The sequence below is a fragment of the Pelophylax lessonae genome (genome assembly GCF_965119305.1).
Source record: "Pelophylax lessonae genome assembly, chromosome: 1".
Classification (NCBI taxonomy): Eukaryota; Metazoa; Chordata; class Amphibia; order Anura; family Ranidae; genus Pelophylax; species Pelophylax lessonae.
In genome coordinates, this window is record NC_138768.1 from 46645674 (window position 1) to 46666646 (window position 20973).

Consider the following 20973-nt stretch of genomic DNA (forward strand, 5'->3'; position numbering starts at 1 on the left):
ATAACACCATGGGAGGTGTGGACAGAGCTGACCAGGCCATGACTTTCTATCCGGCAATGCGGAAACAGCAGAAAAAATATTATAAAAAAATATTCAGGCACCTCCTGGAGCAGTGTTTGTGGAATGCCTTCATTCTCCTAAAAAAGAAAAGTGACCGGCCTGTGATCCATGCGGACTTTGTGTGGAAAATTGCTGAGCTCATATTTCTCAGGCACCAAACACCAACAGTAAGTCGATCCGGACGCCGTGCTGCTGGTGTTGTGAACCCCGAACGACTGACCGTCATTTTATGGACCTCATTCCACCGATGGAGAAGAAGACTGCACCCACAAGGATGTGTGTGGTGTGCTGTTCCAAGCGCGACGACACCGGACGGAAAATCAAAAGGCTGCTTTTTTTTTGTTTTTTATTTATTTTATTTTTTTGACCATCTGACTAGCAGCAGAGGACTAAGTGCCGGTTCACACTTCCGCGTGTGCGGCGATCGCATGTAATATCGGAGCGCACTGCTCCTTCATTACATGCGATCGGATGTGCAGTGCGAATTCAGCCATACACTTTGTATGGCTAAATTCGCACTGCACCCGCACAAAACTCGCACATGAGGCATTTTTTCAGCCGCATCAGGATCGGATCGCACAGTGGTTCATATGCGATCAAACTGGGGGTGTCGTTAACATTTCATTGACACCCCCAGTGTATCGCATAGGGCAGTGTGAACTGCCAGATGTGCGTTTGCGATGCAGGAACAGGCTGCGAATTCGAAGCCTTCCTGCATCGCACAAGTGTGACCCGGCACTAAAAGCTCTTCCTGCCACTGTTTCCCTGCAGACAGGCTAGGAAAGAACTGGGTCATGTGACAGCTGTCTATCGATTGGGAAAAAGGTACTTAGATTTTTTTAAAATTAAATAATTACAGTTCCATCATCCATTTACATTAAAAGAAGGGACAATGTACAAAAAAAAAAAACAAACCTTTCGGATTGGTGTGGAACTTTTGCTTAACGCCTTGCCGACTACCTAAAGTACATTTACTGCGGCAAAGTAGCTCTATTGCGCAAAATCACGTGCCTGTAGGTAATTTAATGCAATAACCACTAGGTGGTGGAGGCGCGCCGCCGGAGGCACGATCGCGCACTGATTGGATAGAGGGGAGGCGAATCAGTGCGTCCAGCGGACCTGTTGTCCGCCTGCCACCCGCAATCGTTCCCAAGAGAGGAAGAATGGTGGTCGGCCTATATAAAAAAAAAGGCAGATCGCTGTTCTGACTGGGGAGAAGATAGCTATATTGTGTTCCTGCTAAGCAGGGACACGGATCTCTGTCTTCCCCCAGCCAGACCATCCCTCACACAGTTAGCAAGCACCCCCTAGGAACACACTTAACCCTTTGATCGCCCCTAATGTTAACACCTTTCCTTCCAGTGCCATTAGTACAGTAACAGTGCATATTTTTAGCACTGATCACTGTATCAATGTCACTGGTCCCCAAAAAAGTGTCAGTTAGTGTCTGATTTGTCCGTAACAATGTCGCAGTCCCGCTAAAAATCTCTGATTGCCACCATTACTAGTAAAACAAATAAAAATGCCATAAAATAATCCCATAGTTTAAAGATGCAATAACATTTGCGCAAACCAATCAATAGACACCTATTGGGATTTTTTTTTACCAAAAATATGTAGCAGAATACATATTGGCCCAAATTGATTAAGAAATTTGATTTTTTACATCTTCTTTACATTTTTTTTGTTGAGCAGAAGGACAGTCGGCAACTCTGTATATCTTCTAATATTTTATTATCACAGCTCAGTGAGTAAAAAAGAACAAGATGGCTAACGTGTTTCAGTGATAAGCCTTGATCAAATTATTATTTTTTTTTAATTATCGTTCTTTTTTTTGTTTATAGCCCAAAAAAAGAAAAACCGCAGAAGTGATCAAATACCAACAAAATAAAGTTCTATTTGTGGTAAAAAGGGACATCCATTTTTTTTTTTTTTTTTTTTTGGGTACAGTGTTGCACGACCGTGCAATTGTCAGTTAAAATAAAGCAAAAAATTGCCTTTAAGGGGTCAGTAAGGGGGTAAAACCTTCCGGGGCTTAAGTTTTAAATCCGCTTATACTGTACACACACATGCATGTGAATTTGAAGTATTGTACATATTTTTTTTTTATAATTCAATATATTTGATTGGTTTTTTATTTTTTATTTATTTTTTTTTTTTTAAACATTTTATTGAGAATTTTTATAGGCATACAGGTAAGGTCACATTGAATGCATATACAAAATTTAGAGAAAACCAAAATGCAGTTTAAACAAACCTCAGTAGTTGTAGCAATAACACGTGTCAAGGCAATATGAGCAATAGGGAAAGTGTTTGAGTAACAAGATAGGGAATGCGCACCCTGAAGGCGAAAGGCAATATATTTGATTGTTATGATTTATTTGTTTGTTTATTATTTATTTTATATTATGGTAATATGCTTGGATCAAAAATAATTGTACATTTTCAAAGACAGATTCACAGAAGGGGCACTACTAGAGACCTGCTCATTTTTCCTTTTCTCAATTATTATTTTTTTCTTCTTTTTTTTAACCACTTAAGCCCCGGAAGATTTTACCCCCTTCCTGACCAGGGCCTATTTTGCGATTCGGCACTGCTTGACTTTAATGGACAATTGCACGGTCGTGCGACGCTGTACCCAAATGAAATTGACGTCCTTTTTTTTCCCCACAAACAGAGCTTTCTTTTGGTGTTATTTGATCACCTGTGCAATTTGTTGATAATGCGCTATAAACAAAAAAAAGAGCGACAATTTTGCAAAAATAATATTTTTCACATATTTTTATATGAAATTCCCCCCCCCCCAAAAAAATGTAAAAATCAATTTTTTTTTAACATTTTAGGCCAATTTGTTTTCTGCTACATATGTTTGGTAAAAAAAAAACGCAAAAAGCGTATTTTGATTGGTTTGCGCAAAAGTTATTGCGTTTACTAACTAAGGGAAAGATTTTTGTCATTTTTATTGTTTTTTTTTTTTTATCGAGTAATGGCGGCGATCTGCGATCTTTTTGCGGGACTGTGACATTGCGGCGGACAGATCGGACCCTTGACTGACATTTTTGACACTTTTGGGGGTACCAGTGACATTACTACAGTAATCAGTGCTATACATATGCACTGTTAATGTCAAAATGACACTGACAGGGAAGGGGTTAACTTTATTGGAGAAGGAGGGGTTAAGTGTGTCCCTAGGGGCGTGATTCTTAATGTGATTGGATGTGGCTTTTTATGTAACAGCAGAGATCAACGGTCCTACATAGCAGGACCGTATGATCTGTGCTGTTACACAGGGGAGAATGACAGGCGGCTTTGTTTACAATAGCCGCCTGCCTTTCTCCCGGTGTAACCGACGATCACGAGTGAGCGGCGGACATCGGTGGGGTCCGTGAGCAAGCGGGAGCGCGCCTCCAGCAGCACGCGCTCGCCCCCTAGAGCCTTACAGGCTAGCGACGTAGACCTACGTCACTTTGCCTGTGAGGGGCTGACTGCCGCGTAAATCGTCGTTAGGCAGTCGGAAAGTGGTTAATGTGTAATCAACATACCAGTGTGTGCTAGCTCTGTGGTTAAATTTAGGGTTTTCATTGTGCGGTGACATATATTCTTTTTGCTACTTAAAAAGAACTGTTTAAACCTGGAGTAGAGTTTCGTTTAATGAAAATACTGAATATTTACACAGTGTAAAGACTTATCTCGGTGTTTTATAGTAACAGGAGCTGTAAACTTTAATATAGAGTGTTAAAGGTAAATATGCACAGCAGTCTATAAAACCCTCGATATATTGTTAATTTCTGGGATTGCCCTGTACAGATCTGGTATGCGGAGCAAAAAGTCAATGTTCCAAGTGTCACCCAAGCCTGTTACAAAGTTCTATTTACAAGTATATTTTCTTCCTCTTCCAGATCTTTGTTTGCTCCGGTCAGCATTTATTTGCATCAGTTTTATTAGATGTCACCCGGTGTCCAACTCTATGGGATCCAAAGAGCATTGTTATTTTATCTACTGTTGATTCAAATGTTTTATTAGATTTTTTTCTTGGATTTACCCCCTTAACCGCTTGCCGACCGCCGCACGACTATTTGCGGCGGCAGTCAGCCCCCTACAGGCAAAACGACGTAGGGCTACGTTGCTCACCCACGAGCCTCTAGGGGGCAAGTGTGCGCCGCCAGAGGCGCGCTCCCAGCCCCGCTTGTTCCCTGACATCCCCGTGCGAGTGACCGGCGGCTCCGATGTCCGCCGGCCACTCGCGATCTCCCGCTGGAGAGAGAGAAAGGCAGGCAGCTGATGTAAACAAAGCCGCCTGTCATTCTCCCTGGTGTAACAGCAGAGATCATACGATCCTGCTATGTAGGATCGTATGTCTCTGTGGTTACATCACTAGCCACGCCCCCCCACAGTTTGAATCACGCCCCTAGGGATACATTTAACCCACTGATCACCAATAAAGTTAACCCCTTCCCTACCAGTGTCATTTTTACAGTAACAGTAGCACTGATTACTGTAGTAATGTCACTGCTGGTACCCCCAAACGTGTCAAAAATGTAAGTCAAGGGTCCGATCTGTCCGCCGCAATGTCGCAGTCCCGCAAAAAAAAATCGCAGATCGCCGCCATTACGAGTTAAAAAAAAAAACACCAAAAATGACAGAAATCTTTCCCTTAGTTAGTAAACGCAATAAATTTTTCGCAAACCAATCAAAATACGCTTATTGTGATTTTTTTTACCAAACATATGTAGTAGAAAACAAATTGGCCTAAAATGTTAAAACATTTTGATTTTTACATTTTTTTGTGGGGAATTTCATATAAAAATATGTGAAAAATATTGTTATTTTTTCAAAATTGTCGCTCTTTTTTTGTTTATAGCGCAAAAAGTAAAAATCGCACAGGTGATCAAATACCACCAAAAGAAAGCTCTGTTTGTGGGGAAAAAAAGGACGTAAATTTTGTTTGGGTACAGCGTTGCACAACCGCGCAATTGTCAGTTAAAGTCGCACAGCGCCGAATCGCAAAAAGTGGCCTGGACGTAAGACAGCAAAATCCTCCGGTGCTAAAGTGGTTAAAATATCTAAACCCAAGAACAAAAAATGTAATATATTGTAGCCTACCAGGTCTTAGATGTGGCGGATGTGTACATTGTCTTTTTTTAGGCAAAGTACATATGCAGCAAGTATAGAAAATTTGATCCTGTTAGAAATCTTCTATTTTCTGTAACTGCAGAGTAACTCCTCTCCATGTTATGGAGATGAGGAGCAGGAGAGATGTTTGTAGATAGAATCAGAGGAGCAGCTCCGCCATCAATACAACGCAGTGAGTGAGCCTTGTCACCCTAAATCAAGAAATGTGTTACTCACAGGATCACCAGCTTGAAACAAAAATGTAAAAAGAGCCCTAGAAAGGAAATTCAGAAACCACATCCAAGAACGGGTAAGTTGCAATATATTTCATTTTTGGTTTCCGGTTTAGTTGTGTTTTCATATTCTGGTAACTGGGCGTACATTGGTATCATTTTTAGGTGTGCCTTTAATATTGTTTGCTGGTTGTATGTTGTCGGTATTGTAGCCCATTGCCATTGTCTATTGTGTTGCCTCTTTGTATGCCTCTTTAGATGTGCACTGCTACTGTTGTTTGTTGGTGGTTTGCTCTTGTTGCTGTTGCCCATCACCATTGTTCTTGGTGTCACCTCTGCCTATTGTCTTTTGGGTGTAGGCTCTGAATACTGTAGGATACTACTGTTTTATTAAATTATAGTGTCTGCATTCCTTTAGTGGGATAAATATACCAATATATATTTCGTACAATCATACCTTTGTAGTGTAAGGCAAGCCAGAGATCAGGGTTTCTCAACCAGGGTTCTGTGGATACCTGGGGTTCCTCCTGAGGTTGCTAGGGGTTCCTTGAGCAATGGGCAATTTCTGCCTCTCAGATAAGTTCCCAATGACACCATTGTTCCTTTTAGCTATCTGTAAGGGGGTAATTCTTCCCAATGATGACAAGAGTAAGGAGCATTCTTCCCACTGACTGTCACACTAATGTGTCATGAGTTATGGAGTTTTAATTTTTAGCAGGGGTTCTCCGAGACCAGAAACGTATTTCCAGGGTTCCTCTGTGTTGAAAATGTTGAGAAAGACTACCATAGATGATTTGATTTTCTTTCCTTCCACCACGGGTTGCAAGAAAGAAAGTCAGTGTTGATGGGGGGATCTCTCCAGTGCTATTGTGTTCTGCTGGAGATGAGCCTTCCTGGCTGGCAGAAGACAATGATTACTGCTAGTGGATATAGTGGACAGAGCTGCTGGCAGTAATTGTATGTAAAAAATCTGACAGGCTGGTTGTACCCAAGTCGATCGATGGACACACAACCAGCCTGTTGAACCAGCCAAGAGTCAATCCATTTGTGATTAGCTTTAGTTTCTTAGGATTTTTTATTTTTTTACTACTTTTGTTAATTCAGAAATCTTTAGTTTGACAATCACAAAAGCAATACAAATAGTAATCTAAACTCACCACTCCATGCCATGGAAAAAGACTCAATTTCATACACCTAATATATTGTCCAAACAGAGTAATATATATATATATATATATATATATATATATATATATAAACTATATATTATATAGTAATATATATATATTAGTATATACCATGTTTCCCCAAAAATAAGCCCGGGTCTTATATTAATTTTGGCACCAAAAGACACTGTAGGGCTTATTTTCGGGGTAGGTCTTATAATGTTCTGTCCTGTCCCTGCATGCCAAGAATCCAGTGTGAACATAGTTTACAGTAGTGTATATAAAATCCTAGGATGCACTTTATTAGTGTTTTATATATGTCCAGTGTGCGTTTTTGTAATACAATAGTCATTACATCACTGCTCTGTGCTCAGCTATGGTAATCTCCCACTCCTGTCTTTCTCCTCTCAGCCCCTCCCCATTGCAGTTTACACAGAAGCGCAGGCTAGATTAGATTACAATAGTGTGAAATACCTTCTTCATCGCCGTTCCGGGCTCAGCTGATCTGCCACCCTCCCCTTCCCTGCGGACAGCTGGGGGTCACGGAAGCGCCAATGTAAAGGTATTTCCCACAATTCTAATCGAACACCCAGCTCTTCTGTGTTACACTGCAGAGGGGAGGGGCTGATATCCCCCTCTGACAGCTACCGTATGGTATGAGAGGAGAAAGACACAGCGGGGAATCAGCTGAGAGCAGAGCGGTGATGCAGTGAAGGTATTTCACAGTATTATATTACAAAAACACACATTGGACATTATTTAACCACTTAAGCCCCGGAAGATTTTACCCCCATTCCGACCAGGGGGTATTTTGCGATTCGGCACTGCGTGACTTTAACGGACAATTGCGCGGTCGTGCGACGCTGTACCTAAACGAATTTGGTGTCCTTTTTTTCCCACAAACAGAGCTTTCTTTTGGTGGTATTTGATCACCTGTGCGATTTTTTGATCACGCGCTATAAACAAAAAAAGAGCGTCAATTTTGCAAAAATAGCAATATTTTTCACATTTTTTTATATGAAATTCCCCCCAAAAAAAATTTAAAAATCAAAATTTTTTAACATTTTCGGCCAATTTGTTTTATGCTACCTATGTTTGGTAAAAAAAATCGCAAAAAGCGTGTTTTGATTGGTTTGCGCAAAAGTTATCGCGTTTTTGTTGTTTTTTTTTTTAACGCGTAATGGCGGCGATCTGCGATTTTTTTTGCGGTACTGCGACATTGCGGCGGACAGATCGGACCCTTGACTGACATTTTTGACACTTTTGGGGTTACCAGTGACATTTCTACAGTAATCAGTGCTATATATATGCACTGTTACTGTAAAAATACACTGGTAGTGAAGGGGTTAACTTTATTTGGGAGGGAGGGGCTGTGTGTGTCCCTAGGGGCGTGCTTTCTACTGTGATTGGCTGTGGCTTGAGCTGTAAGGACACTGATCAACGGATCTACATAGTAGATCCATGTGATCAGTGTCTTTACAGCGAGGAGAATGACAGGCAGCTTGTTTACACAAGCTGCCTAACATTCTCCCTCTCCCCCGCCGATCGCCGAGTGGCCGGCGGACATCGGGTCCGCTGGTCACACGCGCGGGGGGGTCCGTGACCACGCGGGAGCGGGAGCGCGCCTCCGGGGGCGCGCGCTCGCTCCCTAGACCCTCACAAGCAAGCAACGTAGCCCTACGTTAGTTTGCCTGTGAGGGGCTGACCGCCGACGTAGATAGTCGTGCGGCAGTCGGCAAGTGGTTAAAACACTAATAAAGTGCATCCTAGGATTTTTCATACACTAAACTAGGGCTTATCTTCAAGGTAGGGCTTATATTGCAGCCCTCCCCAAAAATAACACTAGGTCTTACTTTCAGGGTAGGTCTTACTTTCAGGGAAACACGGTATTACTATATAATAATATATATATAAAAGTGTCAAAAGTATTGGGACGCCTTCCTTTACACACACATGAACTTTAATGGCATCCCAGTCTTAGTCCGTAGGGTTCAATATTGAGTTGGCGCACCCTTTGCAGCTATAACAACTTCAACTCTTCTGGGAAGACTGTCCACAAGTTTTAGGAGTGTGTCTATGGGAATGTTTGATCATTCTTCCAGAAGCACATTTGTGAGGTCAGGCACTGATGTCTGACGAGAAGGCCTGGCTTGCAGTCTCCACTCTAATTCATCCCAAAGGTGTTCTATGAGGTAGAGGCCAGGACTCTGTTCAAGTCAGTCAAGTTCCTCCACCCCAAACTTGCTCTTCCATGTCTTTATGGACCTTGCTTTGTGCATTGGTCCAAATCATTTGGTGGAAGGGGATTTGTGGTGTGGGGTTGGGTTTGGCCCCTTAGTTCCAGTGAAGCAAACTCTTAAGGCGTCAGCATATCAATACATTTTGGACGATTTCATGCTCCTAACTTTGTGGGAACAGTTTGGGATTGGCCCCTTCGTGTTTCAAAAATGACTGCACACCAGTGCACAAAGCAAGGTCCAAGTAGAAAAGTGTGGGTGGGGACAGGGAAATGCCCACAAATAAAATGTCAAAGAAGAGCCAAGAGGGGGTGATGATCCTAGTTTACCATGTGATCATTTGGCCATATGAAAATCCCATTTGACCATACGAATATTTCACTGGCTTTACACATGTATTTGCCAATCGAATGTGAGTTACTCCACTCAAAGAGAGAGAGAATTCCAATCAGCTCAAAGTGTAATATTATACATACTAATTCCTCAAAGACTCATAACAAATAGGTCAGGTATTTTACATAATATCCAAAAAAAATAAAGGTATGCTTTTGTAAGGCAGTGAGTTTTTGTTTTTCTGTATGTGTGTAATCGCAGAAAAATGGAAATGTACAACTCATATTGTAATATGATTCTCTTCCACAAGCCATGCAGAAGTGGTTGGGTGGGAAAGGTTTGGCCTTTAGTATGCAGGAAACATAACTTATATTTACAAGTTCAATTCATTATTGTATAAATCATTAAATCACATTACAAATACTAATAGAGTTGTAAAAAAATAAATAAAAATCACAGTTTTTTTTTTCAAATATTTGAACATATTTGACATAATCAGGAAATATTACAGGTATAATTCATAATTTATTTTCCTTATCATAATCCAACTTTTTTCCATAACCTCCATAGTCTCTTTTTACTCTTCAAAACCTAGAACAAATTTCAATTCTAAAGACAATCTAGAAGGGTCCATACACATTTACACAGTAACATTAGTCTCTGTGTGGAAGCGGCCATCTTGGTAGAGGCAGGGCTTTGTCTTCTTATGTCAAAGCCTCCGGCAAGGAGAACAGTGAGTAGCACAATAATAGCATCAAATCTCACACCAGATCTCCTGGAATTAGTAGTCACAGGCAGCTGTGACTTAGATCTCACATTGCAGATATACTACAACTATGAGGCTTATGGCACAGGAGTGCCTAGTAGGCACCCTCCGATACCAGGAAATACACTGCTAGAACTTTGAAGAAATTGTAGGCAACACAGTGAAAAATCAAGAAGGAGAAGGAGAAAGAGATGATAGCCGACCAAAATCTAGTAGATACTAAGTGTATGGAAACCTTAAAGCGGAGTTCCACCCGAAATTTATACTTACCTCCATCTTCTCGCTCCCGGTCACCTGAAAAACAAATGGATAATCGCAATTTTTTTTTTTTTTTTCACTTACCTTTTAGAGAAAATATACTCACCTTACTTCCTTCTTCCTCCCCTCGGCGGCCACGGCGATTCGTCACTTCCTGGCTTTTGCAATGATTCCTGGGAGCTGAACGTCATCGCTCCCAGGAATCATTGCGCCTGCACCGGCCCCGACGTCAGTTCCGGGGCGCGCGCGTCATCCCCTTCTAAACAGCTTCTGGGCATGCCCAGAAGCTGTGGAGGGATGACGCGCGCCACCCGGAAGTGACGTCGGGGCCGGTGCAGTGCATCGTGGGACCGAAGAAGGAGGAAGAGGACCGAAGAGGACGCGGAAGAGGATCGTGCTGGCTTCAAGCTGCCCACACCTGAGATGGCAGCGCTGGAGAAGACAATTTCAAGGTAAGTATATCTCCTGAAAGGTAAGTGCAACCCGGGACAGATCAGAGGCTAGCCATTGTGGAATGTGCTAGCCCTGACTGTCCCGGGGGTATTTTTGTAAAAAAATGTATAACCAGGGTGGAACTCCGCTTTAACAATTAGCCTTTCTTTGATCTGAAGAAGGGCCATGCCTGAAACGCGTTGTCAGGACATCCAGATCCACAACAACTATTCCCTGTGCTCCCCTGTTCATCTGCACTATCTCACCGGCTCTGCCTTCCTCCGCCAGTGGCTGATGTCACCTCTGGGTTTCCACCCAGTCGGTACCCACTGCGGGTAGATCAGAGTGGCCACACACAGCGACCCACCCAGCCTCCCTGCTATTGACATCGGACAACTTCTCCACCTCCTGTTGTCCTGCAATTGGGCATCCTGTTACCATCTCCTCTAAGACAAGAGGACAGCACAGCCGCTCCACACCGCTGCACCGCCCCTGGCTGGTTCCATGCCTTCAATGTCTTTCACAGCATGCTAGATGGACATCCATCCATGAGTCTGTTAACCCCTCATTTGTGGCACTTTTCCACTGCATGGAACCGAACGGTTCGGCTCGCTTTTGTGCTTTTCCGCTCTTGGTACCGCATGGTATAGTGTAGGAACGGTTCGGTACGGTACGGTACAGCGACGCTTTTCCACTGCATGGAACCGAACGGTACGGCTCTCAAAAACAGTACCACCTCGATTGTGGTTCCAAGAGGTACCATACTCGGTACCATATCCGACAATCCTTTGCATGCAGTCACTACTAGCCACTGATTGGTCAGAGAATCCCACCCACCCCGTTGTTATCCCACCCACTTAACTTTAGTACTACTTTAGTGGAAAAGCAAACCATGCCGTACCGTACCGAGCCGTTCCAACACCGTACCATGCGGTACCAGCAGGGGAAAAGCAAACCGGGCCAAGCATGGCCAAGTAGAGCCAAGCCGGGACTTGCAGTGGAAAAGTGCCATTGGTTTCACCAGTGTGGATTAAGGGAACACCTTCACTCTAGATGTATTGCTATTGCATAACAATGATTAACATTTATGGAACTATATTTTACAATTAAACTTTTTATGTTTTATTCACTGCATATTGCTTGGTATCATTCATGACCACTATTGTGATTTTCATCACCTATTACCTGTGGGTTCATATAGTGCTTACATGTGGTATTTTCTGTGTTACTGTGTTTTTGAGTATCCATCTTGATGCTTGTTTTCCACATAGCTGCTCTTTGACCCCCATGTGTTATTTGTTATTTACCATGGAGAGGGCGCTGGTTCCTTTTTTATTAGCGCCGCATCTAAAAAACTTAAAAGAGTGACCAAGTGGTCCATCAAGTCTGGCCCGTTTGTTTTTACTTATATATGCGTGCGCTTCTTTTTGGAGGGGGTTTTGAGAAATGCAATCTCCCCAGACAGGGCATTGTGCTAAACCTATAGGTAAAAGAAAAAAATAGGAACCTTCGCTATGTGGAAAAGTGGGACTGATAATAAATTTGGCAGTGCCTCCACCATGGACAGGACCTCTGTGAACAGAAGGGATCCCCTATCTGGAAAATTAATCAGTAGTCTAAACAAAGTAATTGGGAGCACATGAACTACTGGAACCAGCATATAAAATCAATCATAAGAATATAGGTGCTCACCAGTATGGAGACAATTCAAGCTTTATATAACAGCTTTATATAAGAAGAGATGAATAACAGTACATACATCCAATGTACAAACCGGTATCAGCAAAGGGATTGATAGGAGTCCTGGCGGATTTGTACACATTCACCCAGGTATGTAAGGTTATCATTAGAGATACCTCCAGATGAATTTTGCAGCAAAGTCCAGTTACAGGGGTCCCTGAGAATGATGTGGCGTTGTGTCTTTGTGTGGGAGACCTGAATACAAGCTCAACAGTCACAGTGGTTTCCTCCAACTGTTGTCTGACCAGCCTGGAATGGAACTTCTCAGGAGCATGAACTGTGCAATGCCACTACAGTAGAACCCAGAATAAGTCTATCTACCAACAACCAGGGGCAGCAAGTGCATACATAATATATTTATAAGCAAATTCAGGCAGCAGATACCTACATATGTTTTTTACTTTTTTGTTTGATTATAGATTTATGTTTATACCAAACATGTTTAAATCCACTTACTATTGACTGACTTACTACCTCTTCTAGAAATCTATTCCAAGCATCAACTACTCTTTAGTAGTATAGAATGGTAGTAGGGCTTTTAGGGTGCAAGATAACGCAAAGGATTATTAAACAAATCTATTTTATTAGATAATAGTTAAAAACCATACATATTTATATATATACTTAAACTATGCATACACAACGACAACAACAACTCTTTAGTATTGAACTTTCCTCCTGCTAGTTTGAAGTCATGTTCCCTTGGCTTCATATTGTAAATGCTGCCCTCCTGATTCTGAACCTCACTCCCTTCATGTATTTAAAGGTTTCATTCATGTCTCCCATTTCCTTTCTTTCCTCCAGACTTTACATATTAGTTCCCAAAGTCTCTCCTGATACACTTTATCCCTGAGAACTTTCACCATTTTAGCAATTTTAGTCTATAAAATACACTGTGTTTATCAGCCTTTACAAGAAATTGGGATCTGAGTGCATAGTTACATAATTAGTGAGGTCAAAAAAAGAATCAGTCCATCCAGTTAAACCTATGATGTGTCTGTGTGTTTAATGTTAACTGTACATTGTATATCCCTGTATGTTGTGGTCTTTAAGGTACCCATCTAATAGTGTTTTTAAACTATCGATGCTGCTTGTGGAAGAGAATTCCACATCCCCATGCATGTCTTGCAGCTTAAGAGGTATTTTTCTGCACTTGTAGGATCTTTAAAGGGATAAAACATTGAGAAATGTGCATATATTGTAGAGATGTGCTACATATTTTGGGGGGAATTTCGCCAGGACATATGCTTTAAAGTCACGTTCAGCCCCAGCAGTTGCCGTGTAATTGGCTGGATTGCCTGAAACCTTTTTATTTTTTTATCCCAGGCTTTCCAGGCTAGAGGAGAGATGTGGGGTCTTAAAGACCCCACATCTCTCTCTGTAAAGAGGACCTGTCATGCCCTATTCCTATTGGAAGGAATGTTTACATTTCTTGTAATAGGGATAAAAAGGTGATGATAAAAAAAATTAAAGGGAAAGTGTTTTATAAAAATCTAAAAGTAAAATATACAAAAAAAAAATGTAAAACGCTCCCGGTCCTGTGTGCTTGCCTACGTAATTTGCGCCCGTATATGTAAACGTTGTTCAAACCACGTATTGCCGCAAACGTTACAGTGAGAGAAATAATTCTAGCCCAGCACTCTGTCGCTCTAAACAGGTAACCTGTAAACATGTTTAAAGCGTCACCTATAGACATTTTTACGTTTCGAAGTTTGGCCCCATTCCACGCGCATGTACAATTTTAGGGCGTGACATGGTAGGTATCAATTTATTCAGCGTAACATCATCTTTCACATTATACAAAGAAATCGTGCTAACTTTAGTGTTTTGTTTTTTTAATTCATGAAAGTGCATTTCTTCCAAAAAAAAAATTCACTTGAAAGACTGCTGCATTTAATTCATTGAACAGTTTTTTTCCAAAAACAAAAACGCAAAAAACGCAATTCTAGAGTGTGACATGTTAGGTATCTATTTACTCAGCCCAACATCATCTTTCACATTATACAAAAAATCAGGCTAACTTTAGTGTTTCTTTTTTTTTCCATTCATGAAACCATTAAAAAAAAAAAAAAAAAGCGTTTGAAAAATTGCTGCGCAAATGCCGTGTGACATAAAAAGTTGCAAGGACCAACATTTTATTCTCTAGGGCAGTCATGGTGAACCTTGGCACCCCAGATGTTTTTGAACTACATTTCCCATGATGCCCATGCACTCTGCAGTGTAGTTGAGCATCTTGGGAAATGTAGTTCCAAAACATCTGGGATACCAAGGTTCGCCATCACTGCCCAAGCGTCTCTGCTAAAAAAACAATATATATAGTTTAGGGGTTCTGAGTAATTTTCTAGAAAAATTAGGATTTTTACATGTAGGAGAGGAGTGCCAGAATAGGCCCGGTATGGAAGTGGTTAAATAATAAAATAGAAGGAGATGCTAGGTAAAGCTGGGACAGAGTAAGATCACATACAGGTACAGTGCACACAAGTGATCCAGGATCAACTTTTTAAAGCAAAAAATTAAATAAATTTGGGATATTTAAGATCATGATCTATGCAAAGAAAATGAGTCTCAGCTACTGCAGAAAGAATTCAGCCGGGCCGCTATAGCTGACGGATTTCCAGCCTGTCTCTGGAGTTAAGAGAAAGTTAGGATTAGAATGAATATTGTAAAAATGGTTGTTTTGACCCAAGCTCTTCTTCCCCTGTGGCTATGACAGAAACCACTGATCCACATGAAAACAGAAAGTGCGCTGTGCCAAAAGACCCAGACAACAATAGAGACCATGGGTTCAATTCATCAAGCTCTGTTTCTTTTGTTATAGTATTATTCCCTTGATACTGTACCATATTATCCTCATACCTCTTAAATATCCTCTCCAATCACAAAGCTGTATTTATGCTTTATTTAGGTTTCTCTGTATGAAGTAATATTTTACCACCTGTCCCATTTATATCACTATTAATGTTATTTTATTGGCTTGGAAAAAAAATAATAAATAAAAAGATAAATAAATAAAATAACTTTAAAAGTAAAATCACAAAGATAACCAAACTTGTAATCTCCCCTTAAAAAGACCAGTTTCAGGGTGGTGATAACTGGGAGTTTCAGTACCTGTCTAGGGGGGAGAGAAGGATTTATTTGAGGTTGTGAAAAAAATAATACTTTTCCTGAATAAATAAAAATGTATGAGAAAATTGGGCTTTCCAGAGATTAAAGTTAAATAATAAAAAATAAATATCTTGGTAATGTTTCAAAATGAAACATCTTTTAGTTTTTAGAAAAAAATATATATTTTTAATAAAATACAAATTTAAATTTAAACAATTTGTTATAAAATGTATACACTTAAAATGTAAATATACTTTTTTTTAAATAAAATAAAATAGGCAGTGGTGTTAAAATAACTAATTCAGCTTAGTAAATCAAGACTCAAGTTCTTTGATATACAGAGGTAAGTAAATCCCCTGCAATGGATCAGACCTAATTTTTTTTCTCTATTGAGAAGCACAAAACCTTTTTGGGGTTTGATAAAAAAGGGAAGGAGGTAATGTCTCAAAATAATTGCGCTGTCAGACCTTAGGCTCAGGGGGTCATGCACCAGCTATGGATGAATTACAGAAACTATTCGGCCTCTCTGTAATAGGTTTAATGGTAACCTACAAATTAAGCAAAATAATTAAGAAAATCAGTTACTTTATGCCTGTAGACTGTAGAGATATAGACAAACAATGGAAGAGATGCCCAGGAAGATACAGAGTACAAGGATCCCTTAAACCAGAATAAATATTTATTTTTCAATCCTTATTTCTGAGGATGTAGGACTTTTTTTGACTTAAATGCAATACTAATCATACTCTAAAACAGCCAGGATTCTGTGGAACCCTAAGGTTTCTCCTGATGTTGATAGGAGTTCCTTGAGTAATGAGCAGTGGCAAATTGATCCCCACACACACACACACATTGACCACCTATACTAGGGGGCAATTTTCTACTGACCAAGTAAGGGGTCACTTCTCAACTGACCACTAATGTTAGGGTGTACCACAGGTTTTATTGTATCTTTACTGTAACTTAAATTAATTTAATTGCAAAATTATTACTATAATAATTGTGTTGTATACAGCAGGAAGGAGTGTAAAAAAATGGTCTGCCCTGGGTGTTAAATACTTTAGCTACATCGCATTCTTTAGTCGTATATTTAATACTTTCTACAACTTAAAGAGGAAGTAATCTCTTCCTGTTTTTTTTTTTGTTTTTTTTTGGTTTTTTTTTTTCCCCTGCAAAGTAAATTAATAATGTGCTATTATTATTTGACACTTACCTGCAAACGAAGCCCACGTTGTCCCCACTGACGGTCGCATCCATCTTCGCCCGTCTTCCTTCCGGGTCTGTGGACTCCGGCTGTATTACTGGCCGGAGCCGCGTGACGTCACGGGTAGGAGCCGCCGGTCACGGCACAGGGCTCTGAAGAAATGGCACGGGCGGCCGTTTCTTCAGAGCGCATGTGCCGATGACGTCACCGGCTGCATGAAATGTAAATATCTCCTAAATGGTGCAAGTTTAGGAGATATTTACAGTACTTATAGGTAAGTCTAATTAAAGGCTCTAAAAGTTCTCGAGGTGGGTTTACAAGCACTTTAATGATCATCTTAATGTACTGTGAGTTGTAGTTTTAATTGTGTTTAGCACGGCTTTCCGAGACCTACATTTTTTTTTTTTTAAAAAAGTTCATTCTTGGTAAAACGTTTTAGAAAGTCTGCTCTAAATCAAGGGTTCTTAACCACTTAAGCCCTGGAGGATTTGGCTGCTCAAAGACCAGGCTCTATTTTGCAATTTGGCACTGCGTGACTTTAACGGACAATTGCGCAGTCGAGCAACGCTGTACCCAAACGAAATTGATGTCCTTTTTTTCCCACAAACAGATCTTTCTTTTGGTGCTATTTGATCACCTGTGCGATTTTTATTTTTTGCGCTATAAACCAAAAAAGAGTGACAATTTTGAAAAAATAACAATATTTTTCACATTATTTTATATGAAATTCTCCAAAAAAAAAGTAAAAATCGAAATTTTTTAACATTTTAGGCCAATTTGTTTTCTGCTATATATTCTTGGTAAAAAAAAATCGCAATAAGCGTATTTTGATTGGTTTGCGCAAAAGTTATTGTGTCTACTAACTACGGGAAAGATTTATGTCATTTTTATTGTTTTTTTTTTTAACTTGTAATGGCGGCGATCTGCGATTTTTTTACATGGTATACAAATGGTATACAATTGCAACACAAATCATATTGTAATTTAATGTTATTAAAAATGACCTTTCCTTTTCAATCTGCAGCTGTTGTAATTTTCTGAAAATGCAATGCAATATGGCCGCCTGGAGCTGTTCTGTACACAGAATGTATACTGACCACACCCCCAGAAACACCATTTCCTGCTTGTGTGATTGGCTCACCAATTTTCCCAGAAGTCTGCACTAAGATACAAGTCAGATTTTAGGCATCCCCTGCAAAAAAAATAAAAAATATCACTTTTGGTGAGATATTTCCAATAGGAACACATCTAAAGGGATGCAGCCCCAGCAGATTTCCTCATTAGAGCCCTGCAGGTGCAGCAGCTGATTGAAAATGATGAAACCACTCCCATTAGATTCATTTTTCCCCATGTGGGCACAGAGAAACACACAGGGATTTCTTTGAAATAACAAAAGGAAGGAATCTGCAACAAAGGTTGTTAGAATCCTTGCAATGTACAGAGATCATCCAGAGGAGAATGTTTTTTTCTCATCAAAAGTGGAGTTATGCTTTAACACAGGGATTCCCAAACTATGGGCCTCCAGTTGTTCAGGAACTACAATTCCCATCATGCCTAGTCATGTATGTGAATGTCAGAGTTTTACAATGCCTCATGGGATGTGTAGTTCTGCAACAGGGCCGTAGTTTGGGAATCCCTGCTTTAACAGATTGGTTATGGATCAACATCAAGCAACCAAATGAGACCTTTAAATGATAAGGGAAATCATTTCTTTGATAAAGGAATGTAAAAAAATAATGATTTGTAATGTGTGTGTATATATATACTGTATGTTTCCACTTTGAGTTAACAATTCTCACTTAGATGTTTCCAAACTTACACTTTGATGTTAACAAAAATCAAAAATGTACTTAAACCATCTTCAAAAAAGTATTTCTTACTTTCATGTTAATTTTCCACTTTAAATGTACAAACCTGTAAGCAAATTATTCACGTTTACCCTAATATTTGTTTGATTTGTAAAAAGTTATCTTCTAGATTTTTTTAATTGCAAAGTCTTTGATCAAGTCTTTAAAATCATAATGAATCTGCTCCTCCACTTAGCAGAGACAATGTATCAAGCCTGTTATGTTGCATAGTTGTTTTTTTTTTTTTTTTTTTTATATGCTTAGGTTGAGAAGATGAACTAATTCTTTAAGGGTGGTATAGTCAGGGGAAAAGAAAAATTCTGTAGTGCCCCCATCCCTTGATGCTCTATACCAGGCTTTTTCAACAAGGATGCCCAGGCACCCTGGGGTGCATTGAGGTTTCTTTAGGGGTGCCTTGGCAAAAATGCCTAAAAATTGATCAAAAATTGTTTACATGCCGGTGGGTGGATGAAGCTGTTTTTTAGTTACACAAAGCCAAAGGTTTTCATTATGCACCAGTATGACTTTCTAGACATTGGTATCCTAACAACCAATGGTGTCATCACTTGATGAGGAGGATGTCTGTCGCCTCCACAGCATCCTTGTTCTACCCTCCTCTGCCTCTCTCCCTCAGCACTGGGATGACATTAGCTGACTGATGGAGAGAAAATGAGGGAGAAGAGAAACATTGGAATACTAGTCAGTACCAGTGTGCAAAAGTGTATTTGTTTTGGAAGAACAAATCACCTCTAATGTTGGGTGTCCTACTTATGGGTGTTGCTGCAATATGTAAAGCTATTAGAATATTTTTTTTACATTTTAGAATGGGGTGCCTTGAAACTCTCCGTAATTTTAAAGGGTGCCTTGAGATTGTCTATAATTTTAAAGGGTGCCTGGACTGAAAAAAAGGTTGAGAAACACTGCTCTATACACATGCACACATGCTACCTTTGCTTTTGGAAATGGGATTTTACAGAGGTCTTTACAGCTGGAAGTAGGTGCTAATCTAAAAAAAGGGTGCTAATCTAAAAATGGGAACAAATGTTCTACCTATTAAATCACATGCCTGACAAAGGGGTCCGGCGCTGCTCCGAAACGTTGCACTATATTTTTCTGATGTGATCGTATCTTGAATAAAGTTTTTTGGACTGCTTTTGCAAGATCATTGGTGTGCTGGCGAATATGTATCTACCTGTAACCAATCCAGTTGCCAACTGGTGATCGCTTCAGCACCCAGTACACATGAGCCTACAAACCAGGAAGGTGTGCGATAGGAATATGAACTATGCTACCTATTAAAGACTCTACATATAAGGTGAAAATTTTGGAAATTGGATTTTACAGAGGTCTTTACAGCTGGAAGTAAATCCTAATCTAAAATGAAATAATATTTATAAATAATTAACTATTTTTATTTAAAGGGAATTTTTTGCTAAAAAAAAAAAAAGTGCACAGGGGGTGTGTTTATTTACATCTATAAGGTGAAGATTTTGGAAATGGGATTTTACAGAGGTCTTTACAGCTGGAAGTAGGTGCTAATCTAAAAATGGGAATAAATGTTCTACATATTAAAGACTTGATCAAAGACTTTGCAATTAAAAAAATCTAGAAGATAACTTTTTACAAATTAAACAAATCTAGTTAATCAAGATTGGGCAACAACTTTTTTGGAGAATATAAGAGTTCCAATCTGGCTTTCCTAAAAAAAGGCGTGGGTCATTATTTTCCCAAATGTACATACATTGGTAAATCTAAATAAAATGAAATAATATTTATAAATAATTAATTATTTTTATTTAAAGGGATTTTTTTTTTTTTTTTTTTGCTAAAGAGAGGACAGGGGGTGTGTTTATTTACATCTATAAGGTGAAGATTTTGGAAATGGGATTTTTCGGAGGTCTTTACAGCTGAAAGTAGGTGCTAATCTAAAAATTGAAATACATTTTCTACATATTAAAGACTTGATATATTAAAGACTTGATCAAAGACTTTGCAATTAAACAAATCTAGAAGATAAGTTTTTACAAATTAAACAAATCTAGTTAATCCAGACTGGGCAACAACTTTTATGGAGAATATAAGAGTTTCAATCTGGCTTTCCTAAAAAAAGGTGTGGGTCATTATTTTCCCAAATGTACATAAATTGGTAAATCTAAATAAAATGAAATAATATTTATAAATAATTAATTATTTTTATTTAAAGGGAGTTTTTTGCTAAAAGAAAAGTGCACAGGGGGTGTGTTTATTCACATCTATAAGGTGAAGATTTTGGAAACTGGATTTTACAGAGGTCTTTACAGCTGGAAGTAGGTGCTAATCTAAAAATGGGAACTCATTTTCTACCTGCCTTTCAAGGCCTTTTTGGCCCTTTTCTCCTCTTCCCTCCCTCCCTCTTGTATTTTCCCCTCTCCTTGTTTCTCTTGTAGTAAAATAACACCTCCTGTATTTGCTTTGTACTGTTCTGATGCATTATATGTCTT

At 39.7% G+C, this 20973-nt stretch overlaps 1 protein-coding gene across 1 annotated transcript in view; it reads left to right on the forward strand.

The window, feature by feature from the left end:
• The window catches only part of SLC14A1 (solute carrier family 14 member 1 (Kidd blood group)), a 129670-nt gene that overhangs the window by 77218 nt on the left and 31479 nt on the right, over positions 1 to 20973 (forward strand). The window lies entirely within an intron of this gene.